The sequence below is a fragment of the Xenopus laevis genome, chromosome 2S (assembly GCF_017654675.1).
Source record: "Xenopus laevis strain J_2021 chromosome 2S, Xenopus_laevis_v10.1, whole genome shotgun sequence".
Classification (NCBI taxonomy): Eukaryota; Metazoa; Chordata; class Amphibia; order Anura; family Pipidae; genus Xenopus; species Xenopus laevis.
The window spans coordinates 115,750,863-115,778,324 of NC_054374.1; positions in this window are offsets into that span (position 1 = coordinate 115,750,863).

Below are 27,462 nucleotides of genomic sequence, written 5' to 3' on the forward strand. Positions count from 1 at the left end.
TCTTAGCTATGGAATAGTCCAGAACACCTTTTTGATCTAACTTGGAACCGGTTTAAAATGTATGGACCTCCCCATCAACTTTTTTGCCGTATTCAATGATTTGTGAATTTCTGTGCAGAAATATATATATATATATAACCAGTATTATCATCTTCATTTTGTTAAATGTAAGCCTGAATAGATACTTCTGCAAGTCTGCAGAATTTTTTTCTCCTGAAATTTTCTATGTGATGCTAGGGCAAATTACAAATGATTATAATTGCAAAGTATCCACTTTAAAATAGTCGAACGATTTTTACTTCGAATCGTTCAAATCATTCGATTCCATCGAATTTGACCAATTCGATGGTCGAAGTACCCAAAAAAATACTTCGAAATTTGAATTTTTTTCCATTTGAATTCTTCACTCGAGCTTAGTAAATCTGCCCCTTAACCATCGGTCTATTATTAAGTGCAGTGCCAGAGTTGGTTCAGCTCTTACAAATTGTATAGGGAGCCCAAAAAATAATCTAAAAAATAATTCAAACATTAATCTAAACTAATTATCAATTAAAATGTGACACTAACTTCTACTCTAACTTCTGCATGACAAAAAAGACCAATTGCTGAGATGAGATAATAGATAATTATTTGATTATTGCAGAATTTTGAATTGTTTATATTTAGAAAGCTTCTTATTTCTAAGAGATAAGCTTATATTGCATCATGATTTTTAGGATTGTTTCCCATTAAGATACACTAATATAGCCAATATGATTAGAGAAGCTTTTAATTTGACTCACATATTTGGGAAGGTATTTCTAGAAAAATTTAATGAAATGCATTTAACGAATGCATCAGCACATATACCCAAAGCATATACACTATGCACAAAGCATATACCCATTTATAAATACATGTTAATAATATCAATAATGCATATATGTGTAATTCCTTTAAATTCCTCCAATTTCTTTTGTACTTTATTTCTGTTGCATTACTTATTTGTATTATGTAAAATTGTCAATACATTTTTCAGATTAAAAGAAAGCTCATAGAAACTGATTCATAAAGATATGTAGTTATTTATGCACTGCATGGACTGAACCAAGTAAAAAAAAAAGTCTTGAAAGTCTTTGTATTGAAACTAACATTGAGGGGCCGATTCACCAAGGGTCGAATATCGAGGGTTAATTAACCCTCGATATTCGACTGGGAATTAAAATCCTTCGACTTAGAATATCGAGTCAAAGGATTTTAGCGCAAATAGTTCGAACGAACGATAAAATCCTTCAAATCGTTCGATTCGAAGGATTTTAATCCAACGATCGAAGGAATATCCTTCGATCAAAAAAACTTAGGAAAGCCTATGGGGACCTTCCCCATAGGCTAACATTGAGTTCGGTAGCTTTTAGATGGCGAACTAGGGGGTCGAAGTTTTTTCTTAAAGAGACAGTACTTCGACTATTGAATGGTCGAATAGTCGAACAATTTTTAGTTGGAATCCTTTGATTCGAAGTCGTAGTCGAAGGTCGAAGTAGCCCATTCGATGGTCGAAGTAGCCCAAAAAACACTTCGAAATTCGAAGTTTTTTTACTTCGAATCGTTCACTCGAAGTTAGTGAATCGGCCCCTGAGTATTTGTTCTAAATTTATCACTGTTAAAAAAAACTATTATCTGTCACGGTGCATTTCTTTCAGGGCATATATATCAAATATTAGATGTAGGTCCTTTTAGATATGTATCTGAGTTGTCTGCAACTAAGATACATGCTAAGAAAATATTCTATATTCTCAATGACCCAGATGCTACCTAATAGTGAATTAAAAGATAATTTTGTCCTGAAATATTTAAAAGAAAAAATCTTTGTAAATTATATTTTTTTAATACAGATCATGCGGATAGGTCCTGTATATCAGGGCTAATGTAGTATATAAAAATAAACCTTTATTATAATAAAACACTTATACAATGATAATTAGTTACAACCCACTTTTCATGGTTACAGGCAGGGCCATTGCCTGGGAGGTGCCTGGAGTCTGCTGAGAATCCCAGCATATATAACTTCCAAAACTTATTTCTGCTTCTCTTTATATGAGATATAGATGTGTTAACGATGAGAGGTGCTCAGTATTAGCTCTGCTGCAAAAAAGAGCTTTTGTGATAAGCAAACAAATTTTCTTTTATTCAAGGTGAGATCCCAGCAAACGTTTCGGGGCCAAGCCCCTTCATCAAGTGCTACTTACAAAGTATGTGCAGGCAAATATTTAAAGGGAAGGTTAACGAGTAACTCCCCCTTCATGTGATTAAGTGATGACATCATAACAACGATTGATGTTTACACCGATATATACATAGCAATCCATAGTTACATAGTACCTTAGTGTCATATTTGTCCATAGTGTCCGTAAATAATCTTAGTCCATAGATTATACCCTTCCATATAGTGATACACCAATAAAATCCTTTGTGCCAATATACAGTACGTTAAAAATGAAACTGTGGAAAGATGTATACATATATATATATATATATAATCAATATATAATACACAAAAGCCATGAATATCCTGTAAATTATTTCCTTATAAATGGTGAGTTCTGATGTCATCAGTTATAAACGGTGAGTTCTGATGTCATTTCTGTCACATGACTCACTGAAAGTTGTGTATTATAATAAATAAAGTACCCCCAGTTGCAAAATATGAGGATATTAGAAGTTACCTCGGAGTTCCATGACCTGTATAAAAACACTCGGCCTTCGGCCTCGTGTTTTTATATGGTCATGAAACTCCTTGGTAACTTATAATATCCTTATATTTACAAGAGGGGGTACTTTATTCACTATATATCCCAGCATATAGCTAAATAAGTAGGACCCAGAAAAAGCCTGGATTTAGAGCCAGATCTAAAGAATGGGTTACTGGCTGTAACTCACACCCAGAGAGATCAGACAGATATTTGCTGAGTTCAGCCAGAAAGTGAGGCCTGGACCAGTCCTGGAGCGGCAACTGCACCTATGTCCAGAATGTTACCAGTACCACTGTGGACAGTGTCAGCACTTCATAGTGAATACATTCTAGAAAGAGACAATGTTCACAAAGGCACAGGGGAAACTAGATTATATATAGCATTTTTATAGGCTGGGAGATTTTACCCTTTTGTATTTACAGTACTAAACAAAAATGATCACCACTGTGTTGTTAGTTCCTTAGATATGGGTTAACCTTTTACCTAATGTTTCGTCAAATATGTTCTTACCATCGACTAATTACAGTATGAGTGGGTACTCACAAGAAATGTCCGGGGGTTAATAAATAACCCATTATTTACATGGAGTAAACTTGCATATAAAACATCCCAATACTCAGGCCACATTCTTTATTTCCACATGTCCCAAACTTTTATGTCACGATTTGCTGACGTGTTGCCACGTGAGAAAATAAAGCGAAAAATCTGCAAAAATAAATGAATAGACCCTAAAGGGTAGAAATACTAAAAAATGTGTAGGAAGTCCAGGTGCATAGACCTTAGATTCCAGCCTAGAAAAAGAATTTGAAGAATACTATCACCTTTGTGCCAGTCAATTTAGCAAAGGTGATGGACACGTGTCCCCACTGCAGGAGTGATTTTATTAGATGGCCACTGCATTTCTTTTATATTAAGTTTTTTATTGCTGCTTTGTATTTTATTTTTCTAGCATGACCCCTGAGGTATATTATTCAGTGATCACTAGGACCCTGTGATCCATTTTTTAGAAAGTGTTACAAGAAATGTACAGTTACCTTCAAACCACAATTTGATAAGGGGATGAATTGAAATTCATTGTAATGGGAATATTGTTTAAACCAGTGCACACGAATAGATGCATAATAAATGAAACTGCTATAGAACAGTTTCCTTTGGACAATATCCCAAAATTTAAGGACATTTTAAAAGATTAGAAGAATTTCATTTCAGTCACACGCTCAAATTGTGTGCGATAGATTGTGAAAGAGAAAATGATGGGGTATTATAGAAGGAAATTAAAGTTACCATGCCGCAAGGCCTCTATTAGAAATAGAATGGGGCTTTTACAACCCCTTAAAAGGGGAAATTAAACAAAGGGAAAAGATGCCTATACTAGATATAGACTTCATATAAGATAAACAGGTATGGGACCTATTATCAAGAATGCTCAGGACCTTGGTTATTCCAGATAACAGATCTTTCCGTAATTTGGGTCTTCATACCTTAAGTCTACTAGAAAATCATATAAACATTAAATAAATCCAATAGGCTGGTTTTGCTTCCTATATGACCACACGTGGAATACTTTTCCACTGATACATTTAGCAAAATGATCAGGACCACTGATGTATCTTTCAAACAAACCAACTTCTCTATTAACTCCCTTTGCCCATGGAGAGGAAAATTCTGCAAGAGCCCAGTCAGCTCTGTTTTTGATTCTAGCTGCTGCCTGTGCTCTTAGTTCTGTTTACATGCCTCACACAGAATGTTCAGATGTAGCAATTTTTATCTATGTATTTTATCCATCTAAAAAAACACTGTACTGCACTACACTATGGGGGTTCTTGTCCCCTGATTGAAGCATGCTGTTCGTTTTTGTTTCATTCATCTTTGTTTTGTCAAATGTCCTATGCCAGTGTTACTGTTACATTTGTTGGCAGTGAGTGTTCTACATTTATTGAATGCTTAAACGATGCTGTTTCTTACACACATACCATGATCTCCTAATTAAGCTCTTGTTGGAAAATAACTTACGAGTCCTATGCAAGGCTTATTTAGGTAGGGACTATGGTTGCCAGTGCTTCTTGAAAACAACATTCCCTATTAATAGCCTTGCCAGCAAGTATCATTTTACTGACTGAGCCAGTAAATGTCAACAGTTTGACAAATACTTAGAAGGGCCCAAGTCCTACAAATGGCGGAAAACTAAAAATTGCACAAAACAATCTGTTTTTATGTTACAATATATCAAAACAATTATTACAAGTTACTGTACATCACTGCATCTGCTGATGTTCTCTAAAAACAGAGGAAATCTCTAAAGCTGCAACAAATACATAATGTAAACAAGGCAAAAAGAGGCCAGAAGTCAAAACAGGACCAGAAGAAAAACTAAAGAGAAAAAAGATGAGGGAATCGTGTGGAAAACCACGTGGGGATAAAGAGACCAATTTTTGTTACAGTTCATATTTTGAAGATCTCCTTTCAAATATTGAACTATTTGTTGTGCTTTCATCATAGCTCACTGTGACCTTAGACCTTTGTGATTCAGCAAAGAGGGGCCTTTTATCGACGTTTTGTTGCAGAATGTTGCATTAATTTTTTGGTGTGTTTTTCTTAGACTGTCAAATCATTCATCTTTACACAGCGTTTTTCTTATGCTGTAGCAATGCATTGAAGATCAGTAAATCATTTTACAACACATGAGAGCATTAAATCCAGAGACTCTAGTTTAGGAGACTAACTGTTTGCTCTAAAAAGATCTTACATTCCTCTCTATTTATCCATAATACAGTGGATAAGATAATCTGTATCTTTGGACAGGACCCAAATATTTGGTGCTTGATACATCTCTCTGTAGCTTTAACTCTCATCACTGGGATATACTGTATTTTTTATTATTTTCTATTTTTTTTCTAGTGTTACATTTGCACGTTAAGTTTGTTTTGTATCTTTATGTTAATATTGGGATTAAAAGGTTTATACTGGTTTAGTAGGGAATCTTAGTAGGAAACCTTTCCTACTTTAAAGTCTGGACAACATTGCCCAAATATCCCATTTTTATTGCATGGATATGCATTGGATAAAGATTTCTTAATCAATGAATAGTTTGTGAATAAAAAGATACAAAAATAACATTTTGTACCTGAAAATGAAGTGTAAGGTTAATGGAATGTTTTGGCAGGAAAGTCATATTAAAAAATCCTTTATTTTGATCACAAAGTATATGCTCTATGCCAGTAATTCTAGTGTAGAGACCACAAGGTATTTTAGTGGGGTTAGAACCCTGCGGTGATCAAGCTGCTAGTGTAGTGACATGAGTGGGTGAGCTCAGGACCAGGTAGAATGACCAGAAGAAACATTTCATTGTGAGATTGCCTATACTGATTGTTTGTCCATATCTTGCAATATATTTAAGATGGTCAACTACATCAAAGTCATCCCATATCTGGCCAGTCCTATGCTTAATTTTATCTGATTCATTAAGAATTCTATTGCTTCATTATACATTTTACAAAGGGACTAAGTTTTACCTGCAACTTACTGCTTTCAAAGTAAAACTCCCAAACTTGGCTGCCCTTTTATTAGACACCAGTGGGATCACCTGACTATAATTGGGAAAGGATCATTTCCCTGATGAAGGTTCAAGTATAGAACCAAAACGTTGGAAGTAATATACCAGCTTTAGTTTATTTTTTTGACTTCTTTGTTTATTTCCCTCGGTGTGCCGTCACTACTGAATATCTCTCTCTCTCTCTCTCTCTCTCTCTCTCTCTCTCTCTCTCTATATATATATATTGTACAGGACTCCAGGGGTGGGTCCTGGACAACAGGTATATTTCCCCTTTATTCAGGTACCTGGAGGGTGCCCAGTAGGGCTAATTACTTCAGCAGTGCAGGAGTTAAGAGAGCCCTGAGAGTTCAGGAAGGGGGTTGGTAGACACACGTGAGGTCTGCAAGAGAGAAGTGTGTTTGAAACTGCTCTCCTGACTGGGAGTTCAATGTTTTGCAAGGCTAGGTGAGCCTGATCCCTGAATGGGAAAATGAACTGTTTAATTTGTCAGTTTTGCTGAGCATGAAAGCCAATGTTACTTTATGCTGAAAACTGTGTTCAAACTGCCATTTTTACCTGCTGAAGATACAGCCTGTTTAAGTTGTCATTTGTACCTGCTGAAGATCCAGCTTGTTTAAGTTTGTCTAAGAAATAAAAGGACATTTATACTACTATAATACACAAAAGCCATGAATATCCTGTAAATGATATCCTTATAAACGGTGAGTTCTGATGTCATCAGTTATAAACGGTGAGTTCTGATGTCATTTCTGTCACATGACTCATTAAAATTTGTGTATTATAATAAATAAAGTACCCCCCCTTGGGCCTAGTGTTTTTACATGGTCATGAAACTCCTCGGTAACTTATAATATCTTTATATTTTACAAGAGGGGGTACTTTATTCACTATATTGTGTTGTGGCCGTAGTGCATGGGCGATCCCTCTCCCCCCTGAACTTTACAATATATAAATAGTGGGGAATTGCTCATAACAGCGGGTAGGGCTCAGGTAAAACAGCTCTTACTGAGGAGACAGGAGGCTTAGATTTGCAATAAAAATGGACAGGCTCCTGCCTGGGTTTATTGTTCAAACCAGACAAACTTAAATAGTCACAAGTTCTGTGTTGTAGCAGTAAACAAATAGCGAAAACCTCTCCAGTTTGTAGTTTTACAAAAGGCAGAAAAAAACTCCTTATTGCTGTCGCAAGGCAGTCCCTCTTTGGAGTTCCAGTAGCATACACAGTTTAGTTCAAAATAAAACACAGCATGTGTTCAGAGCGTCTCTCTGACTCCCCGTCCAGCCCCACACTGCACTTCCAGCCCCACCTGCAGACTAATTGGGCAGCGTACTGGTTTAGCTTTGCTCCAGGGCCTAGCCTGTCTTACCCTGGAGATTTAAAGGAGCCAATACCTCAGGCTGGGTGCTATATACCTACAATTATATAGAGAGAGAGAGAGAGAGAGAGAGAGAGAGAGTTCTGGAAGCCAGCACAACTCAGGTTGAATATGCCTGGGTGCAACAAGCCCAAAAAGTAGAGGTAGAGAGAAGGATGAAGTTTGCACTCATAGGTCTTGCAAAAGGTTTTCAAGCGTTTATTGAATCAAAAAAACAACTAATGTTTCTCCTAGCACTCTAGCCTTTCTCACACACAAACAAACACCAACCATTTAAACCCCCAGTGGTGGCGTTTTTGTTGAGGTGAATACACATAATTAGTTAAAATGTGTCAAAAAAACAACTGATAAAACATTAAAAAAAATGACAATACATATATATATATACACATCATACAAGCATAGCCCTATGTTCAGTAATATGTAGTTAGTAGAATGTAGCGAGTCTTTGATACTATCGCTATTTTACTCATAAGGATACAAATTATGTTACTGGTCTAAATGCAAGCATTATACATGGTGTGATGTCTTCAGTATGGGAAGCTATCAATAAAGGATAAGGGAAGCGCACAAGCGTACCAGTCCACTGAAGAGCCGACACATGCAGTGAAGTAGTAGTTCTGTCGCAGAGTGGAATGGCACCTCAGTATCAGAGCTTGTTTGAGCATCACAATTGAGCTGTGCAGAGGCGTATCGCTGGATCCACTGGGGTGCCGAAAGTTCGATGCTGACAGACCAGTGCATTCCTGGCTTGACTGTGATGAGCTGTTAACCTTCAGGCAGCAGGTGGTGCTGCGACGAGCCTCTCTGGAGCGGAGGCGTTGTTCGGGGGTTTATGCCTGGCAACCAATAGTCCTATACAAAAAATGTAATAAAAATTAAATCATGCAAGAATTTAGTAATAAATTGGCATCAAAACTTGCAACTTGCATCACAGATCAGAGGGGCACATCATAGTATCCTGCAGTGCACAGGTTGTTCTATATGCTGTTAATTCTGTATCACAGGGAGAGATAGATTGGCCGCAGTGAAAGGGAACGGTTAGAGGGGATAGATGGGTGGTAAAGAGAATCGGGAATAAGAAGGGCAGTTGCACACCCTCGGCCCTGTACCTTTGCCCCTTGATCATGCCTCAAATAGGGAGGCCATAGGAGGAAATGCTGGTGGTGTTGTCTATTGCTCATATTTAGAGTATTTAATTATATTTAGCCTATGTAGAGAGCCAGAACCCCTATCCTGTTCAAGGTGTCTAAGCTGGGGCCACACCGGGTGTTGGTATATTCAGTTTAGATCCTGTTACACATTGGATACATGGGCTAGGTCAACCACCTCATTTAAGAAGTCTGGCCCTTAGAGGGGTCTGCGACACTCAGCCCTTCCAATGGTGTGTGTAAGTGGTCTGTCAGTATGGGCAATTGTCATTTGCCTGGACATTCTCAATTGGATAAGTATAAGTCTTGAGGGTTCACTTTCTCAGTATCCCTTGCTATAAAACCACATAGATTATCAGGTCTGGTGTGGAGGCAGGTAGTGGGGGGAAAAGTAGAGAAAGAGCAGTAAGATAGTCAGCCCTCTCCAGGATCTGTTAGAGTACAGCAGTGTGTCCTCTCATAACAACCAGGTTCACATAACAGTGGGTCAAAAGAGAAAGTCCGTCAGAAAAATGGAGCATAGGAGATAAGTTCATTGAGCCTGTGAGAGCTGAGGGTGTCCAACCGGTGGATCCATTTAAGTTTGGCTTGTAGCAGCAGGCGATCATGCTTCTCAAGGATGCTAGAGTGTGTTTACATTCCACAAAATGTTGTGCAACTGGGGTGTCACCGCTTCCTTTTCCAAGTGCCGCTCTGATGGTGGATCTGTGGTTAGCCATCCTGTCTCTAAAGTTGGTAATAGTTTTCCCCACGTATATCAGACCACAAGGGCATTTGATAATATAGGAGGTGCATATATATATATATATATATATATATATATATATATATATATATATATATATACACACACACACACACACACACACACACACACACACACAATGCACAAGTGAGTCGAATTTTGTGAGTTCAAGCATGAAATCATTTGGGAGGGAACCGAAATGAATGAGATGATAATAGATGTATAGATAGATAGATAGATAGATAGATAGATAGATAGATAGATAGATAGATTAGATAGTACAGTACACCAGGTGGACAGGTGGATACATATATAGAAACACTGAAGACTCATTTTGCATACCAAACATTTACATCCAACATCATTTGGAGAGACACACAAAGTAATGTAATGTAAAATGGAACTGGATTATTGTTCTCAAATAATTAGAACTATTTATATGAAAATTAAAATGTGTTTGAAAAAACTAAATCTATAAAATATTGTGAAAGTGAATAAAAATTATTGTTAAAGCTCAAATATGCCATAAGAGATGTGCATTTCCCTGTTGAAGTAGCAAATTAGAAACTAGACAATGAAATAAACCTTGATAATGTCGATGAAAACAATATTACAGTTGTAAAAAAACCTCCTGTGTGCTCTTTCAATAAAAAGATAAGCAGAGAAAAAGCAATAATGTTAATGGATGCCTCATTAACTTCCATTTTGTCAGTTTCACTGTATAAACATATGAACAAGGTTTATCTTGTACCAAATAGCAATATTCCTGCCACCTTAGTCCCATAATGTCACTTGTCAATTGAAATCTATCTGGCATGATGCCAAAAAACATATGATGACAAAAAAAATCTCAATATTAACAGGGAAATTGAGAATTTAAAAGTTATGGCTATCAAGGACAGCAAGATGATCTAATTGCAGAATTATTAGATAAAAGTGACCGTAGGACTGGTCAGACCAGGGATGACTTTAATGTAATTGACCAACTTGAATATAGTGCAATTTATGGGCAAACAATCACTGTTCAGTTTAAAGGTGATGGCATTTAGTAGCTTAATGGGGTTCTGTAACTATATCAAGCATTTATGCTATGAAATTGGTTTAAATTGTAAAACTGTAGCAAGAATTTACACATAGCTGCCTAGCGTTGGAGCATGACTAAAAGCCAGATTTCCATTACACACCATTGCACACCATTTGTCAATAAAATTGTTGTGTATATTAGTAATAGCTGCATTCCTGTCAAAATAATTACTGTTGAAGGAACAAAATAACATTTAGACAAACACACTTCAGGTTCATCTCATTGCTGGATGCATCCCCCATGTGGACACCTGACCCGTATGCAGCAAAAGACCATCGAAAAAGCTTACATCACTTGTGGAATATACAGGTAGAAATGCAGGCCAGACATTGCTTAGATACATATGTATCCTTAGATGAAAATCTGAGTGATTCTGGCCCTAATATTATATAGAAAAAAGGACTGTTTTTTAGCTGAAGATTTCATGGGTGGTAAATGCCTTTTTAGCTGTCTTTTAAAAAATAATTGTACCTAAAAGTAATGTCAATAATGCTTGATAAAGGGGCTTGCCCCGAAACGTTGCATGTTCGCATTAAATAAACAGCAAGGGGTAACCTTGCATTTCTATGCCTTGAGTGCCAGTGTGTCCTATTTTTACTGACCTTTGGGGGTTGCCGAATCCTCCCACATTGTGCACCAGCCTTCATCTGTTCTAGTACTGGTTAGAACAAATACAACCATCACAAATGATAATACATTTATATTACAAAGACTGTAAATATATTGCGATGTGTCCCACATGACAAGAAATCCAAAAATTCTATCCTGAAATCAGACTATAATTTATCCTTAGTTAGAACGTTAATATGATGCACAAATACAAAATACTGTATTAAGGCCAGAATTAACCATTTCTCATACATCTGTCTGTCTACCGACCAGATCTGTTGCAACTGCTAGTAATAAAAAGTATTATCTTTAGCAAGAGGGTCAATTATTTTATTCCATCCTTGTGGGGCACATGGTAAACAAAACAAGGATTTATATATAGGACATTCTAAAAAATATATAATTCATTGTCAATTCTGAAAAATTCTTTACAAATTTTAAATGTCAGAATTAAATGCTTATAAAATTTGTTTATGACTGTTTTATGTGCTTGAGAATTTTATGGTTCTGTAAAGTTATGCTTATACACAAGGCAAGGAAATAATAAGCAGCACGGACATAAAATATGTATTGTTGTATAATCTACCATGCGCTCACATTTTAAGTTATACTCATAACTGCAAGGCAACTGCGAATAAATCAATTTTTGTTTGAATAATTAATGACTTCTTGTAATCGAATCAAAAACAGATTGCTTGAACTACAGGTCATACAGCATTAGTCCTATATCCAATCTGTAAATTCCATTAAAGTGCATTTAAGTGGGGCTTGCAAAACAGCCCATGTAATGAAAATGCATCAGAATTCAGTGCTCTGATATAGTGTTGTATAAGTGTTGACTTTCTATGCCTAAGCATGTTTTTTTATGATGTAGAACATTTACTTTTTGTATTTTTACATTTGAAATGTAGAAATTTTACAGCACACAATTCAAGTTCAGCTTGTTATCCTATACCCTAGAATAGAAAAGCCCACGTTGTAATAGTGTAATACCTAAGGTCATTAAGGCCTGAAATAAATCATACTGGGAAATACACTTTGAATTTTTTTTTAAATATGTCACTAAGGGGGTAATTCACTAAAACTTGACTTTTTCCCGTAATTTGCAAAAACAAATTTGACCTAACTCCCATCCATGATTTTGGCTAACTTACTAATAATACTAATACCTTACTTATAATTCAGGTCGATATAATCACATCGGAAAAATTGCACTTCAAATCGAATTGTGCGACTTTTTCTAATTGTCGAGTGAAAAACTTGAATCGGTCAAGTTTGATGCCCGAAACCTCAAATTATTGAGTTTTCAAACAAAAAAAAGCAACAAACACCCCAAAAGAGAGCAAAAAACATCTTCAAATGGTAAAAGGACTTTTGCCATTGACTTTTACATGAATTTGACAGGTTTTAGCTGGAGTACTTTCAAATTATGTTTTTTAGTTTTATTCACTAAAAAACTCGACCACAGATACTCGACCTACTCGACCTTTAATAAAAAGACCCCTAAATCTCATTATTAAAGACTACATGAAAACATACTGTTTCAAACATAAAAACAATCACTTACCAAACAGCATATTTAGGAACTTAATGCCATAAAACAAAGACTATTAAGCATAAAAAAGCAAAAGAATTCAGAATTTCTCATGCACATATCACAGTAAATATGTAGAAAGATAATGGATTTAAAAGAAAGGATTTAGGTATTTGATAATTTGACCCAGGGAACATTTCCTAGGTTCCAAGACATTTTTCTATAGTGTATTAATATTTGGGGCATGAATTTATTACATAAGAATGAATCATCGTATAAAACACCAAATCGTGTCTTACCACTAAGAAATACTTAGCTACTTACTAATTCAACCCTCACTACCTTGTGCTCCTAGAGCACCTGCATTTCTTATTTATTTGTTTATTTATTTATTAGGGATAAATAATGTCAATGCAACAGAATATCATGAGTAATTAAATTTTTCTAATACAGTCTTCAATGCATTTGTCAAGATGTAAAGTGGAGTTCCAGGTAGTGGTGGCACCTTCAGATTCTGCAACACAAAGTCCCTTTGGGTACAAAGTGGAGAGTTGTGAAGTCAGAATAGGAATAGGAGAGCTAGTAACAGTGGTCATGACAAGAGGCAGGCAGTGAAAATTGAGTATGTAGAGTAAATCAGACACTGTTTTGAAATCCAGGAACATGCAGAGGTCAAACCAGAGCATCAATGAGGGGCAAGGTTAAACCACCACATCTCACAGGAAAGCTAGAATTCCAATGCCTTGAACTCCTAGCAATGAATGGTCAGGCTGGAATCTCGAAAAAGGTTGAGTGCATGCACTTACTGTCAAAATGCATGTATTGGGAAAATGTGCACACTGTGCAAAGTAGCATTAAAGGGATACTGTCATGGGAAAACATGTTTTTTCCAAAATAGTGCTGGTCCAGCAGAATTCTGCACTGAAATCCATATCTCAAAAGAACAGATTTTTTTATATTCAATTTTAAAATCTGACATGGAGCTAGACATATTGTCAGTTTCCCAGCTGTCCCAGTCATGTGACTTGTGCCTGCACTTTAGGATGGAACTACTTTCTGGCAGGCTATTTCTCCTACTTAATGTAACTGAATCAGTCTCAGTGGGAGTTGGATTTTACTATTGAGTGCTGTTCTTAGATCTTCCAGGGAGCTGTTATCTTGTGTTATGGAGCTGCTATCTCATTACCTTCCCATTATTATGTTGTTAGGCTGCTGGGGGAGGGGGGGAGGGAGGGGGATGACATAATTTTTATTGAAATGAAGGCAGTGATATGTTGTGCTGTGTCATGTTGCTCCATCTGCACCAGACCACCCATATTGTGCCTCATGTGATGCAATTTTGATTCTGGGTAACAAGCTGGCATGTATGTAGTCAATGACAGCATGAATGTATTTATAATCCTAGACATATCATCCACATCCCTGCTCCCTACACTGAGATCTTCTCCTCACTTCCTTATCCTATGGGGGCTGAATCAATTATGTGTAACAGTGCTAAAAAGTAAAACTGTGTATCCAGGTGGCATATGTCTGAAGGTGATAAACATCTTGGGCACCTACATAAATGTACTTTAAATGATATTTGTAATATACATATTTAACAATAATATTTTTGAATAAATAATGATGTTATATGTCAATCTACAAAATAACAATTTTGCCAGAAGATGGCATTTTAATTGTCTGTTCTTAAAAAACAATTATTCAACATTGAGTACAGATCTTATTGCCTAAACATTTAACTAGCAGTCATAAGGCTACAAAGGATTATTAACAGAGAATGCAAATGCATTGCAAATACCAAGGGTAAATGTTGACATGCCATTTTTGGATTACATAAACATTCACTTTAAATGTCTTTTGCGGAATCTAGTTTCAGGATAAGAGTTAGATTTGCTTATCTTGCTTTTTCCCCCCTCTTTATGCTAATACATGGTTGTCGTTGCTTGTATTTGGATGATTATTGAGAAACAGATTACATCTTTTGTTTGTGCTGATTACCATTTCAGTTTCTGCTATTGAGATTTAACAATGGGCTTTCAGAGATTTTGATTTATTTCCAGCTACAAAATAGGGCCACTTCCCAGCAGATTTATTCACAGTATATTTTGACTAATTGTTCTGTAAAGCTTACAGGAGCTATCTAGAGACCACACATTTGCATTGGCTCTGGTGTTTGTTATTGCCATGCTGGTTGCTGTGCACGGCTGATAATTTTAGGATTTTTAGTGAAGAGAAACAAGGTTTTATTGATAGAATATGACTAGCCAAAGGGCCAACCTAATTTTATATTTTAAGTAAATTAAACCAAACTTTCATGCAAGACAAAAAGAAAAGAGGAAATATTTCTGGGCATGTGTCCAACTGTTTTGTTTTTTTTCCTTGCACTTAACATACAGTAGAATTACATGTAGAACACATATCAACCACTTTATACATGTGAAATGTAATTTTAAAAAAATAAATGCACAATAATTGTTTTATAGCAAGACAGAGTTTGCACTATTACAATTATATAAATATAGTCAATACTTAGGGGTAGTTGTTTTAGTTAACTAAACTAAGTAACTCATACTGAAGACTCTTATGCTAATATGGAACCTAGTAAGACCAATGGTGCAAATTAAATAAAATTGCAAATTTGCAAATAAAAATTAGCATGTCACAATGTAATAAGCTTCATTAGGCTTTTATTGCATTGCAAATCTTAATTGCGCATTGTGAATCTTAAACACCTCCTAGAAGGTGGTGTAAACATTTGGAGAAAGCTTAACAATGTTACTAACGGAAACTATAAAATTTGCAATCGATATCCTACTGTCGTATGAAGGGGCAAAGTGTTTGCAAAGGCAAAATTGTTCACTTTGTGAACGAATTACAAACAATTTTTGTGTTAGTGATCAATATTACATTCCCCCAAAAGTGCCTCTATGTGAGCTGTTGACCTAATACACAAGAATAATGTTCCTTTGCAATTAAATGCAATGAGTATTGAAAGTAATGTTATTTCTAATAATCATGGCTAAAAATGCATATTCACATAAAAAAAAACCCTTTTATGGATTCATACAATAAAGCACATAATGGGTTTGTTTTCTCATAATACAAGTTTATTAGAGGACAATATAGACAGATAGCAGGGGCTCTTTTTCAAAAAAACAAGAAGCCACCCATTCCACTTCGGAATTACATTTCCATTTGAAGCAGTGTTGTGGTTCTTCATGGTGAGGGCAGTGAGGTTATGGAATATCCTGCTGGGTGATGTAGTGATGAGAAATTCTATTCATGTTTGGATGACTTTTTGAACAAGCATAATATTCAAGGCTATAGTGATCTCAAAATCTACTGTTAGTTTAGTATAATATGGTGTATATTTGGTGTGTATATGTGAGTGAATAGATAGATCTGTATAAGTATGTGTATATATGTGCACTTCATTTGGAGGGGTTGGACTTTTTCAAATTAACTACATTATGTAACCATATCCTTCACTCATGTGTTGACAAAATCCACATTCGCTGGTCTTATCATTAATTCACTGCAAAGCCACCATTTCAGCTGTTACACTAGGACTTTTTCAAGATATCTATTTCTGAATGCCTTTAAAAAAGAAAACATTCTTATTTTGATTGTATAACCTCCTTCAGTCCTTTGAATGTCTCCTAGGTAATGCATGAAGAGCTCCTTAAACATACCTGGAAAATCAAATCAAGATATAGCATGAATGACCAATAGCCATTACCATACAAATAGAATTATTATCCATGGACCCATTTATAAATGTATAGATAAACACAACAACGCCACATATATCCTTTAGACCAATTTTAAAATATCTGCTCACTAGGAAATCCATATCACAAAAATCTATGCAATGCATACATTGAACAGCATTCTTTTTTTGTATGGATAAAAGGTAACATTTAGGTATACTGGCCTGTTTTGCTTAGCTTAAAATTCACAAAATGGAAAATGGAAAATTGTGCAACAAATTTTTGATGCGCAACAATTTTTTTCACCCATTAGAGTCTATGGGGCAGATTTATCAGGGGTCGAGGTGAAGTTTTGAAGTGAAAAACTTAGAATTTCGATCTATTTTTTGTGTATTTCGACTAGGGAATAGTCAAACTTCGATTTGAATTTGAAAAAAGTACTGTCTCTTTAAAACTTCGACTTTGACTATTCGCCACCTAAAAGCTGCCGAACTGCTGTTTTAGCCTATGGGGGACCTCCTACAATCTGTATGGAGGCAATTGGGGAGTTTGGGAGATCGAAGTTCGAAGTTAAAAAAAACTTTGAATCGAAGTACGATTCGAAGTACGATCGTACGAATTTAAAGGCCCACTTCGACCCCATAAAAACTTCGACCTCCATTCGATTGGTCTTTTTGAATTCGAAGTTTGAAGTTTTTTTAACTTCGACCTTTACCCCTATGGGTTTCGTTTTCATGGGGAAACTTGAAGATTCCTGTGATGCTGCTTATGAGTACAATGAAGCGTCAACATCTTTACGCAGGAGTTTTCACAACAATTTCCACTTCAATGGAATCATTGTGATTGGATGTTTGTGACTGTATTACCCTAAAGGTTTCAACTGAAGATGCCCTTTGGATGAGTGGTGAAACGTTTTCAAGAATACTCAGAAACACCAGTTGCCATAGACTTTTCTTCATTAGATACTGTAAACCACATGATGCTATAAATGAATGGTAAAGGTGTATATTTGCTATCTGAACCTGTTTTACGGCACTTGAGTCACAACTTCCCTTGGGTGATACTGTTCCGGGTATGTGTTTATTGGTTTTTTTAGGAAAGGAGGTGCAGATTGGCTGTGGATTAATGGCATGAGTTCATTGTCTGACTCCCCAAGGTGCTCCCAGCCATTGGAGACTTCATCAGAGCCAGCAGCCTTGTAGAGATCCAAAAACTCATTTACAAATGCAATTCACTTTTCATGCACAATCTCCAATGTTTATTGCTAAAGAAAGGTAGACTTGCCAAGAAATCCTCATATTTAATCTGGTAATCTCAGATATGAGTAGATTTAGAATAACAATTTAAATTGAAGTTTGTGTTATATCAAAACAGAGGCTCACAGAATAAAATACAAAAAGGTGCTGCATCCCCAGTGGCAACATTTACTATTCTCTTGTAGAAGGTAACCCACCCATTATACTATGATTGACAACAGACTTTACATGGTGCAGTTTCCATACAATAAGATTATTGTAGCTATAACTGTATATTGTACATATACAAACTGATATATTATTTGTAATAGCTAGTAATGTTTTACTTCTGCTAATCATGTTGCTTTATTCCACCAGTATTCTTTCCCACAGATTCAGAGATGATTGTCTGCTTGTGTGGTGGATTAATCTGCATTAATCTGTATATAATTTCCAATGCATTATCTCTCTCCAGGATATTTACATGATTATCCATTTATTCTCATGATAAGAGGGATCTCATATCCTCATAACAACAGAATTGCTCATTCTGTATCTGCTATATATTTTTTTTAATTTAACAGGAGGCTGGCAAACTTTGTTGAAAGACTATTACACTCCTGTCATAAACAGTGTTACATGCCAGGAATCTGTACTGGAACATATCCAAAACTATTTATGCTCTGTGTACAGACCTGATAATAAAGCATGCTACTTAAAGAATTACTTCTATTATTATTCTTTATTTATATAGCACTGACATATTCCACAGCATTTTGCAGAGAATACAGTGAAACTAACAATTGAAGGTGATCTAAGGATAGAAAAAGCAATATCCTGTGATTTTCATTATACCATTTAACCATTGAACTAGAGACTAAAAAAATTGCAATAAAAGTATAAATAAATATTTTGTGTTTGAGGTTTTATTTGTAGCTCTCACAAATGGTATAGTTCTAAAATTCTGTAATTTGATGGCATATGGTTTAAGATAATGATGCCAGTAAAATCCTTTACTGTTAAAAAATGCTGATAAAATCTTGAATAATCATTACTGCCATTCATATTAGGACTAACATTCATTGACTGCAGCCTTGGGGAGTCATTGCAAGACAGAAGAGTAGAGCTCTGCATATATGTTGATTTACAGGTTCCTAGGAGTATTCTAATATTAAAGGAATATTTGAAAACACATATACTTAATTTATACATTAAAGAATGTTACATGTATAGTTAATTAGATAAGTGTTAAAAGAAAGGGGCTAGGGGTATGACAGTAAGTATTCATTTGATATCCACCTACAACCTGTTCGGCATACAGCACTGAAAGGTGGAAAATATTGAAAACAAACAGATGTTTAAAAGTGAAAGGGTTTACAAAGTAGGTATTGGGCTTGGTAGTCAGCAGTAAGAAGCCAGTTTAAGGATGAGTTTTATTGGGTTTGTTTGTGCCTCTCAATAGATGCCCTATGAGATCTTTGAGCAACCATTCCAGAGAGTGTTCAGTTGTGAAAGATGTAGGCTGATTTTCCTCTTGTAGGATCCTATATCCTACATTTAGGAGGGTGACAGGTTAAAATTTAATGTATGTTATGTATATTTTTCATCAATAGATGACAGTTAAGAATTTCGCGGGAAATTCACTAATTTTTTAGCGAAGCGAGACGCCCCAAATTCGCCTATCACTACCAGTGTTCCTTGGTCAGATGGGCAACTTCTATTTATGAGGGCACTCTACATCTACATTAGGGGTGCCCATTTTGCAACGAGGGCCAGAGTTGATGAGGTGAAAACGTGTGGGGGCCTACCATTCAGCCCGACATTCTTTGAACCATTAACACTAAATTACAAGAATCGTGTAATCTTAGCAGCAATATTTGGGAACATGATTAGTGAAATGATCTGCCACTTGGTCTATACTGCTGCCTGTGTGCTGAAGGTGTTAGCAATAGACACGTACTGGAACGTAGTGATGCCATACTTCTTTAGTTTACTGTACTGACACATCAGTATGTCTATTGCACCTTCAGCTCTAAAGAAGTATGTGAAAACAGCGTGTCTCTACGTGCCGTGCATCTCTTGTGCCCCTGACGCACGCGCTACCCCTGATGCATGGGCACATGCACTGCCCCCAATGCACACCACTGATGCACATGCGTGTGCCTCCTACCCTGATCGGTCCGCTGGTGAGCACTGTGGGAGCACTGTAACTTCGCTTGGGGTGTCCTGTTGGAATCCGGAAATATAGATGCGGCTGGACGGCATTCCACCCCTACAAATGTGCTGCCCTAGGCCCGAGCCTCTGTGGCCTTGCCACAAATCCGGGCCTGGGGCTTGGGACGACCAGGCTGTGTCTTGGGATACATTGAAACCAGTTAATGATGTCAGAATGAAAAGCTAAGAAAGTGAGGACTTGTAGGATAATTTTATCAGAGATATAACAAGAAAACAATAATTCTAAATATACTGTACATCAAAGCCACGCTTGAGTTTCTCATTCAAGGGAGTTTAACAATTAAATTAGCGTGGGGGCATGTCTGACCGTGCTATGAAGAAGACGCGCTTCTCTAGCACTCCCGGGGTCCTGCTCTTAAAAAGAGCCAAGGTGCCACAAAATAAGGCCCACTGTTGGCATAACACAGAACTGGAGGGGCCATGGCACATCCCTGCCGCTGCCCATAGCAAAAATCCCCCTCCTATGCGCCACTGCATCACAGATCGGGCTGCGGCCTATGCGCTCCTAAAAAACTGGCGCACAATTTTGCCAAGCCTGCCCGGGAATGAGGTGGAACGGCGCGGAGCACTGACCATTCAGACCTAGCACTCTGAAACCCTCAAGGACTCCATAACAGAGGAGGGTGAGTGCATACCAGACCCTGGAGGCGCTTTTCTTCCTTACATGCCCTTACATAAGTTGAGCTGCCACACAACGTACCAGAACCTAATAGACACAGCGAAGCAGGAAGACTGCATGCTCTATTATGCTTCCTCATAACTCTGCACAGTCAAATACACAATCGTCCCTGACTCCACTAGTTGCAACCAAGGACTAGAGAATACGGAAGCCACTCATCCCGAGACACACATCCTAGAGGCACCCATCCCAGTGCCTTAACAACAAAGGGATCCAGCTGCCAAATCTGTACCCAATAGACCACATAGGGATACTCCCTACAGTTACTTAATGCCCTATGCCTACAAATAATATAAAAGACATTCAGTATTGGGACAACAAGGTGTGGGCAGCAAAGGGTGCCAGCTAGCTGGTACAAATAGGTTTAACATGATGCAATAAATAACTGAAGGTGCCTGGAATCTGTGCTCATTTTCTTTTCATCCTGACCAAGTCTGCCGACTCAAAATTCCCACTGGATACCTGCCACTTCCTCCTTAATGCCCAACCCACATTATACCATCATAACCAGTAACCATGGGCAAATACAGGCCCAAAGTAAAGAATGATGCTGCATCCCATCTGGAGCAATATTGTCAGGATCAGCCCGGGACTCGAACCCTTGTTTTTGAGGTTCTGGACACTGGCTACATTTGCCTCATGAGCCACTGGGGGCTCTTGGGGCTGATCCTGAAGCAAGCAAAGAAGGGAATGCCGATCTGCCACCCGCCTCCCCCACAATATGGTCAATCACCTCCGAGCCAACGCTAAGCGAATTACTAGGGGCAATACTAGAAAACCACAACTACTGCTCAACTGGAGGAGCTCAAGATAGATATATCACTAGTGAGGCAAGACCTACAGAATGTGAGGGAGAGAACAACAGAGGTCAAAAGTAACTCCCCTATGTAAGACAGTACGAGACCTGCAACAACAGCTTAAAACAGCCCTGGACAAATCTGACGACCTCGAAAATAGACATAGACGCAACAATGTCCGTATTGTTGGGCTGACAGAAAAGGTGGAAGGCCAACATCCCGAACAATTCACAGAAACCTGGCTAAAATACCTCTTTGATGCAAACACCTTCTTGGACGTATTCATAGTAGAAAGGGCCCATAGAGTTCCCACCAACTATAGGGACAGAGACGCTATCCTCAGAGCTGCTCACCAAAAAGGAGAAATACATCTCTTTCTATGCTGACTTTTCAATAGCAGTCCATAACCAAAGAGCAATGTTCCAGGGAGTCAAGAAACATCTGCAAGACATGCAAATCTAATATAGTATGCTCTTTCCTGCCAAACTGCGTATACGTGAGGTGCGAACCCATATCTTTACAACACCAGTAGAAGTTAACAAAAGGTCCACAGAGACAACAGCCTTGCAACAGCCTGCACCAGGACTGAATGTAAAAGGTGGAGACCTGCTGCAGACCCCATGCTAACACAACAAAACCAACCTACAAAGACCACTGGTGACCCGACACATTGTGAAGTGCCTAACACCAAGGTAGGCACACCTATCCTAGATCTCTATATGGCTCCTTCAGGTCAGCAAAGGAAGACATTCACCCAAGAGGTGGGGACACTAACACAGACTCAAGTCATTAATCCAGACACTGATAGCAAGTAATCAGACCTCTAAACTGCGACTGGACTAAAGGCTTAAAACCAAGACCTGATACAGACCCACTTCTACCAAGAACCACCAAACAACAGAAACCACTACAGAAATAATAAACCCCAAGGTGTGTAACTAATGGGTAAGGGGGAGAAAAATAGACTCCACTGGACCTTACCAAGGTAGGAGCATCCACCCTAATCCTTGTTACGTTTATCGAGGACAATAAGCAAGACAACTACCATGCTAAACTGGGTCACTACCATGCTATCAGCTCAGACACTTAAAGCAAGGAGTCTGACTTTTAAACAGGCAGACCTTTAAGATGCACCACATCCGGGCCAGAAGGGATGATGGCCTAATAAGACTTACAGACTACAGTTAAGTTCCAGGTTCTACCCTCTCTATAATCTCATCTCAAGGGCCACTGTTAGACACCATGACACTGTCGTGGACTGCATCGCTGGGAGCACCCTGGGGCCATGTGCCTTCATGACACTACTAAAGTACGTGACTCGCCAGCTACGAGGTTGACTGGAGCCCCCAGGTCGCCTCAAGCTGTTATTTCCACATCACATTACACAAGAAAATTATGGTAACTTTAAGATAATTACTTGGAATGTACGAGGGTTGAATGACAAAATCAAGAGATCTGTTATATTGGACACGCTTAGAAAGTCTGGTGCTGACCTCATGCTCCTTCAGGAAACAAATTTAGTGGCGCAAAGTCCTTTGAGGAAAAACTAGAGACTTGGAGAGCCCTCCCACTCTCATTACCCGGTAGGGTGAACATCTTTAAGATGGCATTCCTACCAACATTTTTATACGCCCTTCATAATTCTCCTATCACTCCACAAACCTGCTGGTTCAAACAGGTCGAAAGGTTGATGAGAAATCTCCTGGGTTGGGTGGACACCCTCGACTAACATTTAAGACACTATGCGCACCTACAACAGGAGGAGGATTAGCCCTCCCTGATCTTAAATTTTACTACTTGGCTAGTCAGTTGGTATTTGCACACTGGTGGATCAACCCAACACTGAATAACCATGCTATTATTCTTGAGGAGGCAGCTGTGGGATCCTTTGAAGCCCTATCTTGATCATTGTATAGAGGTCCATCCCAACATTACACCACTACAATACCCATGCTCACATTAACCCAAGCATTCCAAAAAGCCCTAAAAATGGTGATGGGTACCTCTCACACATGGTCCATTTGGACCCTTTTGTGGGGCAACACTAATTTACCCTACTTTCAACTCATATGGGATGTTAGCTGCTGGGCCAATCATGGCATCAAAACCATAAAAGATATCATAGAAAATGGTGACATTAAACAATTTCCAATATAGTATAGCCTCCCCTCCAATATGTTATTTTGCTACCTTCAACTTAAACACGCTTTCCGAATGCAATTTCCTGTTAGACCAATATTAGAATCTATAATTTTAAACAACATTAGAAAAATATCAACTCAAACGATGCCTGAAAAAAACACTATCACTCTGTTATACAATTCTTTTGCAGGCAGGTCCTGATCCATTGGACAAGCCTAAACAAAAATGGTTTAGGGACATTCCTGAAATAGAAGATGATATGTGGAAAGACGCCCTAAAACAAAATCCTGAACTGACTATAACTAGGGACATTCTTTCATATTTTCTGGGAGTGTACAGAAATACAACAGTTCTGGAATGAGGTTATACAATACATGGCAACAGAACTTAACCTGCCTGATACACACTCCTCCCTGATCTGTGTGTCATGAAAGACTCCACCATAGAATCATACATGAGACTATACTATCTACAATTGTTGTATTATGCCAAAAAATCTATATTATTTCAATGGAAATCTATGATGGCCCCTTCACTCAATTTTTGTAAAAAACTAATTAATGATTCACTACCTAAACAGAAACTGACATACTGTATGTTGCCAGAGGCTGCCCAAAAAAGTTTGACGCAATGTGGGGTAACTGGGTAACAGTGCAAAGAAAATAAGGTGATATATGGATACACAAACATATAGATGTATAATTCACTTGACCCCACCTCTTATGGCCCTTGAGAATCTTTCTCTTTCTTCTCCTTTGTTTCCTTTACTATTTCCTTTTTAAGGTTGTATAATTTGTTATGCTGTTTTTATTATTATGAAAACTCATATATATTTTATAAAATCTTTTAAAAAAAATTAGCTCATGTTGACTTTTGAGGTATGTTTAGGATTATTATCTCTTTGTTGGAGCCATCCTCTCTCCAACTTTAGCTACTTGGCTGACTGTTTCACATTCTATCATCCAGAATTTGCTGATATTTAGTGCAATCCACCCTACCTTCTACATGTACAATCTTTCCTGTGCCACTCATTACCACGCAACCCCAAAGCATAAAGAATCCAACAAAATGTTTAGCCTTTTTTGTTGTTCAAATGCTACTGCTTTTTTTCTCTCCAAATAAACCATGTTTGTACATGTGACACCATTCCTGATTGTTCTTATGTTTTAAAGTTCATGAAATAAAACATAACTATGCATTGATATTTACAAACATATTATTTTTTAACACACTGATTCCTGCAGTAGCTAAGTAGCTTCTTATACCTATGCAGATCAACTTTAGTAATAACATTTATTTATTTATTTATTTATTTATTTTGTTATTTTAGGCACCGCAGATAGATATCATAGATTTGTGACAGAAGATCACATGGGAGGTCATTTGACTGTACCATATGTTTTCTTTGGTATGAATCTATACATGATGAAACAGGGTGAACATCATTAATTTATAGTATTCAATCTACAAAGAGTAAGATACCCCATGCCTCATAGATCAAGCAATATAAGGCACTAAATCACTCTCACTGCAGTGTAAAGGAAAACATTTATCATGCACTGTAGAAACTTACAGTTTGTGGTTAACAACCCTATTTGACCACTGCCAGGAAATACATCACTTTCAATCATTTGGCACTGTAAAAGTGGAGTAGTGTGCTCAGTGTAACCTGCTAAATAAATAAATAAATATTTGATTTAAAAGCACCATTGAGATTTTTATATGCCTGGACATGAACAAAACCAAAGCAGTCCTAAACTATTACTTGTAATCCAAAATGTTCCAAATTCATTTCTGCTGCTGTTAAATCTTCGCTTTTTAGCATGCCACTGCTGACAGGTTTTAACCATAAAATTGTTTATCAGGTTTCATTTACTAATGTTATCTCTGCCTAAATTATTTATATTTTCATCCATATTATTTTACAGGTGTGGCAGATCATAGTTGCACAGAAATCCATTTAAAATTGATTTGTATTGGAAAACACATAAGTCATTCCCGGTGTTGGTAAGAGAAAACATAAAAAGGCTTTTTTCATTATTATATGATTTTTTTTTCTTTCCCACAAGGCTATATTTTTTAAATGTTTATACAGGTAATATGCATTAACCACGGTTATGGGGAGATAACTTGTCCATTACATATAATTAATTGCCTACACAGTAAAATGTGTACTGCATGGCTTTACTTTGTATTTAATAATCTAGCATGTAACACATTCTAAGAAATAATAAAAATGAGTAATTACAATAAATCCATAATACTGTATATGAATGTATGAATATACCATCATATTTATGTTTACTTCTTGTGATTTTATTACAGTTAGCATAAATCATTTATCCCAATGTTATTAAAACAGCAGGTCAACATTTTAATAGCAGAATTTTTCCTCTAAACATTATTGCTCATCATAGAACAAAGCTATAATGGAAGAAATTAAGAAATGCTGTTAATTAAAGCAATTTATCACTCATTGGGGCTCATTTATTAAAGCAGCGCAGCGCATAAGTGGACGCAAAAGATTGTCTGCGCCATCACGAGCGTGATCGCTAATATATTTGCGTGATATTGCGCATAACAGAGAGCTTTTGCGATGGTTTTGTTTATGCGCATTGCGCAAAAGATTGGGCATTTATGTCGCAAACGATGCCGTGGTTGTTAGGGGCGTGGCTGTGGGCGTGGCTGCAATGCGCTTGCACTGCGCCCGTCGCAGATTTGCGTCTGTATATGTGCAAAACTGCACCCGGGCAACAGCACCACAATTTTTACGACTGCCTCTTCGTGGCGTAATAGTAACGCTCTTCAAAATGCGCATTCCTGCCCAGCTGCGCTAGTATATTCACATTTTTGCGTTTCATGTTGCTTAAAAGAGAATTTTATATATGTGTGCAGAGCCACACTGCTAAACTGGGTTCTGGCAAATACAATGGTGCTGCTGTTGGTGGGGATGTTTGTTAACTCAAAGTTTACTCAAAGATGAACAACCCCTGTAAAGTGCATATTAACCACGCCTTCCACCCAACATGTTTATATTGACCAAGGTTCCTTTAAGGGTATCAGGTAGGCTAAACACCTTTGCAACCAGACAAATATTAGCACAGAAACAAATGCAGATGCGTCTAAGTGAACGCAATATGCGCAATATGTGACGCAACTAATTAAAGCAGCGCATTCATACATGAGCACAACTAATCCTTACCTTTGCGGTATCTTCCTGTGCGCACAATTTATTATAAGCACTGTGACCGCTGATACGCAGTTTCACACGTCGCACCTGTTTGTGTCTACATTAGCGCACAAATCGCACTGTTAAGGTATCGTGCGCTACATTATTAAATACTCGCATGCGCTGGGCAAATGTCAGGCCACTGCGCTCTTTTTAGCGCTGCGCTGCGTTAATAAATGAGCCCCATTGTGTCTTATCTATTCTTCACATTTTCAATATTATTTTTGTTAATTTGTTTTCATTCTTTTTTTGTATTCAAATGTATTATTTGCCCAGTTATGTCTATGGAAGTTTAATATTTATTAATTAGCAATGCACTGCAGTATGTGTGTGTGTGTGTGTGTGTATATAAAACCTTCTATGTAAATTCAAGTAGGAAACATACTGCCTTAAAGGGTTACTAAACTGCAAACTAAACATTATGGGGCAGATTTATCAAGGTTCAAAGTGAAAATTCAAAGTTAAAATTCTAATTTTGAGCCAATTTTTGTGTTCTTCTACTAGGGAATAGTCCAAATTCAATTTGAAAAAAAATTGAAAATTCAAATATAGAAATTTATAATGTACTGTCTCTTTAAAAATTCGGCTTCGATCATTTGCGATGTAAAACCTGTTTTAGCATATGGGGGACCTCCTAGAACCTATTTGGAG